Source organism: Perca flavescens, chromosome 19, assembly GCF_004354835.1.
Source record: "Perca flavescens isolate YP-PL-M2 chromosome 19, PFLA_1.0, whole genome shotgun sequence".
In the NCBI taxonomy this organism is placed as follows: domain Eukaryota; kingdom Metazoa; phylum Chordata; class Actinopteri; order Perciformes; family Percidae; genus Perca; species Perca flavescens.
The window spans coordinates 4,949,960-4,957,039 of NC_041349.1; the positions used below are offsets into that span (position 1 = coordinate 4,949,960).

Sequence of the window (7,080 nt, forward strand, 5' to 3'; positions counted from 1 at the left end):
GACAGATATGATTAGTGGTTCTGGAATTAAAGACATTCAAAAAGTGAAATTTTTACACCTTTGGGGGGCGCTACTGAGATAACTGGTGGTCTGGGGGCAGTAAAAATTACTCACATGCTCTCTTGCATCAGACTGAACAATATATGGTAGTTTATTTTATCCTCTGAATATTTTCATTTTTTTCTCAAACTGACATATATGACCTGATCCGTAGTACAATTTGATGAGCTTGACATGAAGAATTATCATGACCAGATAATGTGAACAAATATTTGCATTTTCAAAAAAAAAAAAGTTCACATGGAGTACAACCTTAAAAGCAAAACTGTCATAGCAATTAAATATCTGTTCAAAGATCATGGGCCAAGCCCTCTAGAAACTGTAAGCATAATCAAACCGTAAACCAAGAATGTAAATGGTAGTTCAACAAAAGCAAAAAACTCTCCAAAAATTGCAAATGTGGCTTAATTCTAGTCACTATACGGTTACAATAGGATACACCAACTAATTTTTCATAATTGACTCTTGCATCAACTCACCTGTTACAGATGGTCTCTGAAAGTTTTTGGATATTTTGTGGAATTATGCTTCTTTTAGTTGTATATCATTGTCGTGACACATTTAACTACTTGCTCTAACTATTTCCGTGCACAATTTCCATCTGTGGCACTGTTTTCAATCCTAAACCTAATTTGTTAAAAAATGCCTCAGGGAACTACAAATTTCAGCGCCATTGTTGTAAGCACCATTGGAATTAATGGTACGCGTCATGGGAAATGTAGTCAAAATACAAAAACAGCTATATTTTTAAAATTACATAATAGTTTTATATATAAAATGAGAAACATGATTAAATTACTAACATTAATCACCTGCTTTGATATGAAGTCAAAAGCTTGCAATGTTGTCATTATTTTTAAATACATGTTATTTACCCATGTGTGCAAATGAGGTGGAACAATGACAGAAACATAATTTATAACCCATATCTTAAGTAATTACCATACCAATTTTCAGACAGATATGATTAGTGGTTCTGGAATTAAAGACATTCAAAAAGTGAAATTTTTACACCTTTGGGGGGCGCTACTGAGATAACTGGTGGTGTGGGGGCAGTAAAAATTACTCACATGCTCTCTTGCATCAGACTGAACAATATATGGTAGTTTATTTTATCCTCTGAATATTTTAATTTTTTTCCTCAAACTGACATATATGACCTGATCCGTAGTACAATTTGATGAGCTTGAGAATGAAGAATTATCATGACCAGATAATGTGAACAAATATTTGCATTTTCTTGCAAAAAAAGTTCACATGGAGTACAACCTTAAAAGCAAAACTGTCATAGCAATTAAATATCTGTTCAAAGATCATGGGCCAAGCCCTCTAGAAACTGTAAGCATAATCAAACCGTAAACCAAGAATGTAAATGGTAGTTCAACAAAAGCAAAAAACTCTCCAAAAATTGCAAATGTAGCTTAATTCTAGTCACTATACGGTTACAATAGGATACACCAACTAATTTTTCATAATTGACTCTTGCATCAACTCACCTGTTACAGATGGTCTCTGAAAGTTTTTGGATATTTTGTGGAATTATGCTTCTTTTAGTTGTATATCATTGTCGTGACACATGTAACTACTTGCTCTAACTATTTCTGTGCACAATTTCCATCTGTGGCACTGTTTTCAATCCTAAACCTAATTTGTTAAAAAATGCCTCAGGGAACTACAAATTTCAGCGCCATTGTTGTAAGCACCATTGAAATTAATGGTACACGTCATGGGAAATGTAGTCAAAATACAAAAACAGCTATATTTTTAAAATTACATTATAGTTTTGTATATTATTGTATACATTTTGAGCATGTGAATATTATCATTAACATGTGATTTATGATCCATGTCAAGCAATGCATGGTAAATTTATGACACATTTCCTGTTTATGTGGCAAGTTTTTTTTTTAAAGTTTCATGTAAATATCGCTATTTAAGAACATTAAAACAACATTCTTAGCAATTTCAAATCAACATCTTGACATCTTTTATACCAACTTTGACATTATATTGCTTTTTCAGCACATTGCAACAAATCCAATAATGTTTTTGCAATTTCATATCAACAACTTGACATTATGTATATCAACAACTGACATGAATAGGATGAATCAAGAATAAGATCAATCATCTAGGACAAATTGATCAGGATGTGTCACAACACACAAAATCCCAATTGCCGCACTTTCTGTTGGGCATGGCTAATGCTGTGTACATGTACATGTTAATCTTCAGGAGTTACAGGCACATACCAAATTTTGTGAGTGTAGAGAGAGTCAGTGCAGAGTCAGTGTAAAAGTGTTTTTTATTCAAAACATGGAAATAGCTCACAACAGGAGGGTGGAGGATGGGACCTGGAGGTTGTGCCAAACAAATAAAATCAATATAACAAAACGGGGCCTAGCTCATCACTAGCGTTAGCGCTACAAACAAAACAAACCTAATACCTAGCCGGCTCTCTACAAAAAGATAAAGAGAACATTACACAGGCGGCAACAACCACTAAACCTGGTGTATCTATACAAAGATCAAGTACATGCAAGATGTACAGGGTACTCCAACTTACCTAAGGTCCTCAACCTCCACCTCACAACACTCCACAGTTTAATAACCAAACAGCCACAGCTTAAAGGACAAGAAGACTGGCAACCAGCCAGCAGAGCAGAGCAAGAGCTAGCTCCCACTTCTCAGGAGTCCTTTTATTGACTGCCACCTCAAATACTCCAAACACAGGTGGAAAGCAATCATCTCAATCCTGGAGAGAAAAAAGAGTGAGCAAGAGAAAGAACAAGAGGGAAACACATCCAGACAGGAGCTTTGAAAGGCATGTAACAGGGCAGAGTGCACAAAAAGGCATTTTAAATGTCCTCAATTAAATCCTCGTCGGACGACTCCATCTCTAGTTCATCAGAGGACTCCATCTCCAGTTCGTTGGACGTTTCACTGTCCTGCTGCAGCAGCTGCTGCAATACAGTTGTGCCTCCCTGGAAAGCAGGACTGTATGACATTTTGGCTGTGGCAATGTTGTCCTGCAGCTCTTGAAGACGCCTCTTCAAGATGCTGAGAAGACTTGGTTCTCTGCCTGAAAAGACAAGATATGACTGTCAGGACTATTCATCACGTACAAAGTATTGACCTAACATAGCTAAAGTATTTTGAAAGCGCTCAATGTGCTGGTTTCATTTATATGCTGTGACATTTGGAGATACACAATTAGTAGGAATTCCAGTAGTGAACATTTACTTACATTGAACCTCCACCATTGCTGTTAGCTTGTGGTGCTGCATTTTGAGTGAGGTAATGTGCCTGTGCATCTCATCCACAATGATGTTGACCTCTTCCTGAAAGCGGTGGACTAGCATGGCTATGTCAAAGACATTTTTTTGGTGGAGAGATCACCATTGTCTGTAGTTCATGGAATAAAACATGGTGTCAAATTAATGTATTTAGTGTGTTTTAATGTATTGTTTAATGACAATGGTAGTATGTTACCATAATATCACGTTTCATATTTCAAACAGTACTTCGTTGCTCATGAACATGCAAGTTTGCAACCACTTTCTCTGGTTAAGACATTGTTTTACTAAACATTGTTTACATACTGTCACACAAGCACATATTCATTTCAGTGTTTGCTCCATGATATTACAACTTTCTTACTTCATACATGTAAGTGGATCATGTAATTAAGGAATTTCAGTCCTTCTCAGCACTGTTCTTAATTTTACACTACACAACACAGTAGCGATAGTCATAAAAGTATGATTTGCTATTGCTTCATTGAAAATGTAATCAACATAAACTTCTATTTATAGTTAAATCCAGAGGTTATTAACATACTTGAGTAAAGGCTTTCCCAGGGCCAGACAAAATTGTCAGTTATAAGCAACTCGTCAAGAGGTGGTAACTGTATTTTCAGTGCTTCGTCCAGCTGATCCATGGCATTCTGTAAATGCTTTTTCTCTTGAACAATTTTTTTACGGATGGCATGTCTCCTTTTGTTGGTGTCTAAGAGGAAAAAAATTAGAATATGCAGTGATGTTTTGTCAGTGTATTTCTGGATTTTATCTGATAAAATTACTCCAGGACTGTAATCAAAACGTAAAAACAGAGTTTAGTGCAAGTGAGTAACAGCAAAAGTTGTGGACACTAGGTGATAGAAGCCTTCAAACATGGCATCTCTGTTAAGCAGCAAATGATGGCCATGAAGCTCAACATCACATTTTTGCAGATTTGAGTTTCATGTTTTGCTTGAATACACTGAATGTGGACAATCTAGAGCACCTCAAATCACATGATGAAAAGATGTCCTGAAGCGTTAAAAATATTAAGGTGTTAAAAGTCAAACCAGTCTGTCTGTAGAGATTTTGCTTTCGTTGGCGAATGCTGAGGTACAGCCCCTCGATTTTTCCTTCCACCGACTCTTCCTCCAAGACAGTGGTAGCTGGGAAATTTTTTGTTTAAATGATGACATGTTACATAAAAAATACATAAAATTAAAAAAGTTTCTGTTTATGTTTTAAAAACCTTAAGTACTACCATATGGCCAGTGCTGGACATCAACAATCCATTGCTGGAGTTTGATGTCGTCCACACCGAGATCTGCACACAGCAAGTCCAGTCTACTCAGCGTCTTCAAAAGCAACAAAAACGTAGAGAGAATATCCACAATCTGGGTTCCCACTTAATATGTTTTGTATGTCATGGGAATTAGTCCACTGCTTTTCAGGAATGTGTGGCAATGTCACAGGGTGGAAAAATATACCTTCACGTATCTTTGGACTAATGTCCTTTGCAAGTTTGCCATTTTCCTTTGGTTCCAGGATATTGTCAACATAGTAATCATGTCTCATCGTGCTGTGTAGAAAAGCAATTGCTAGTTTGTTTAATCATGGCAGAAATAAATGCCCCATGCAAACACACAGGATTGTTATTTTTTTGCCTCCTTTCGACATGTACTTAGTTGACATGGCAGCCCTGGACAAGAAGCTGTTGACCTAAATCGTAAACAGTTAGTAAACAGTTAGTGATAGTGTGATGATGAAGGTTGAAAGATTAATGCAGTCAGCCCAATATTTAAAAGTTTTACCTGTTCCACCTCCTCTCCTATTGTGTTACCTGCCCTTCTTGGGTCCGCCCTCCCCATTTCAACTGCAATTCACAAATATGCTCAACTTTCACACACGCAATTACAAGACAATTATAACCAGTCATACCCAAGCACAAATGGAAGTAGAAATTCATGCACAAAATTACACGCTAACCTCACACGTCCATGTATGGGCTTTGGCATGCATCACTGAGAGGTGGACGATAGTCTGCAGGGTCTATGATGTGAAAAAACAGACATGCCTGAAATGCATTACAATGAATGTGCTAAAGTAAGTTGTGTCTTGCAGTCACAACAGTTAGAAGAATACTTTTGAGATGCAAAACAATCAACAACTCATGGCATGATGTCACCTTCAGAGTTGGAGGAAATGGATTTGTTTAAATTAAATTTTTTTTTTTTTCATCATTCTAACCTGCAGCTCCGGACACTGGGTGGCAACTTTCTCAAGGTAGGGGAAGTATCTGCAGGCCACATCCATGCAGAAAAAAGGCTGGACTTAGGGTAGACAGCTCTTTTGAAGGTACATAGGATAGGCAAAAATCTCTCCTCTGAACATATTTAATGCCTTGAGAAGGACTCCATGCCTGCACACCGCTATCTCAATCCCCTCCTCGTCAATTTTTGACGCAGATGCCCTGCAGGTCTCTTTAGCCGCTATCCACTGACTGGAGCCACACATACCTTTACCTGATGCCTATTAATATAAAATAATGAATGATAATTGATGATACGGGTTTACAGATCAGATCAGATTAGATAAAAGAATATGTGAATAAAATGATAATACAGATATGTTGATTTGAGGATGGCAGAGCAATGGAACTTTCCATGATATTATAATTTTCTGAGATGCACCTGTATATGACTTTAGTGTAGCTAATGTTAAACTTACATGCTTTGTAGCATTTTGAACGTAATGCACAAAATTTGCCACATCGTCGTGTTTGCAAACAATGCACCATCAAATAGCCCTTCTGTGGATCTTTAGATATGATGTATGTCAATAAAAGTCCTTAAAATGCAGCACAAACTATACATGAATATCTTCAGTTAATGCTTCAAAGACATATGTAATACCCTGTGGCACTTCTGAATCTATAATGCTTGCGGTTGCCATCCACAGAAACCGCGTATGCATTTGTGGCACTAAGCAAGGCAGGTAAAAGGACTAATGCCCATGGCTCTCTCCACCTCAAATTTGGCATGGGACCACTCTATGTATGCCCGCTGGAAGGCATCCCCACATATGTTGCTTGGCTAGATGGCAATGACAAAACAAACATTGTGCATTTCATGATACATGCCGAACTTCACTGAACTTTTTTTTGTAAAAAAAAAATTTTATAAAAAAAAAATATATATATATATATATATATATGCGAGTAAATATATATATTTACTCTCCCACAGGCTCTGCTCCTCTCCTCCAACATTCCAATGAATGCCTGGCGTGAGAGCCCCGGTGCAAGCAGCTTCAGATGTTCGAAAGACTGGAAAAGGTCAACCTGGTACACAGTGTGGTAGTTTACTGTTGCAGGCCAGTAACCACACTTGACCAGGTCGTCCCAATCCAGCCGTCCAGGTTTTTGGCATGCACCACCGTCAGGCATGGAATGAAAAGACTATATCGTCCTGAAAATAATAATGAAGAAAATATAAGTGAATACAATATGAATATGATGGTCTGATGTTTATTTTAATAACAACATATTTATCTCACCATTCAATCCAACCAGGATAGCTCCTTTAGCTGGTTTAATGGTAACCAAGCTTGGAGAGCAGCCACATATCTTGATGAGCTGACTGGTTCGTCGAACTAACCAAGAAAAAATTAATGTAAAAGATTATATTATGATCTGGGAGTACAAACTTCCGCTTCAGCTCATTTGTCACAATGAAATTAAATA

General features: G+C 37.2%; 1 protein-coding gene and 1 long non-coding RNA gene across 2 annotated transcripts in view; one reads left to right on the top strand and one right to left on the bottom strand.

The window, feature by feature from the left end:
* The window catches only part of LOC114574062 (low affinity immunoglobulin gamma Fc region receptor II-like), a 392,591-nt gene that overhangs the window by 62,172 nt on the left and 323,339 nt on the right, over window positions 1–7,080 (top strand). The gene's annotated exons all lie outside the window — the stretch shown is intronic.
* On the bottom strand, window positions 3,907–4,655 carry LOC114545311 (uncharacterized). Its single transcript, XR_003690879.1, has 3 exons — window positions 4,600–4,655; window positions 4,409–4,504; window positions 3,907–4,068 (listed from the first exon to the last, which is right to left on the bottom strand). It is a non-coding gene; the product is annotated as an uncharacterized LOC114545311 (long non-coding RNA).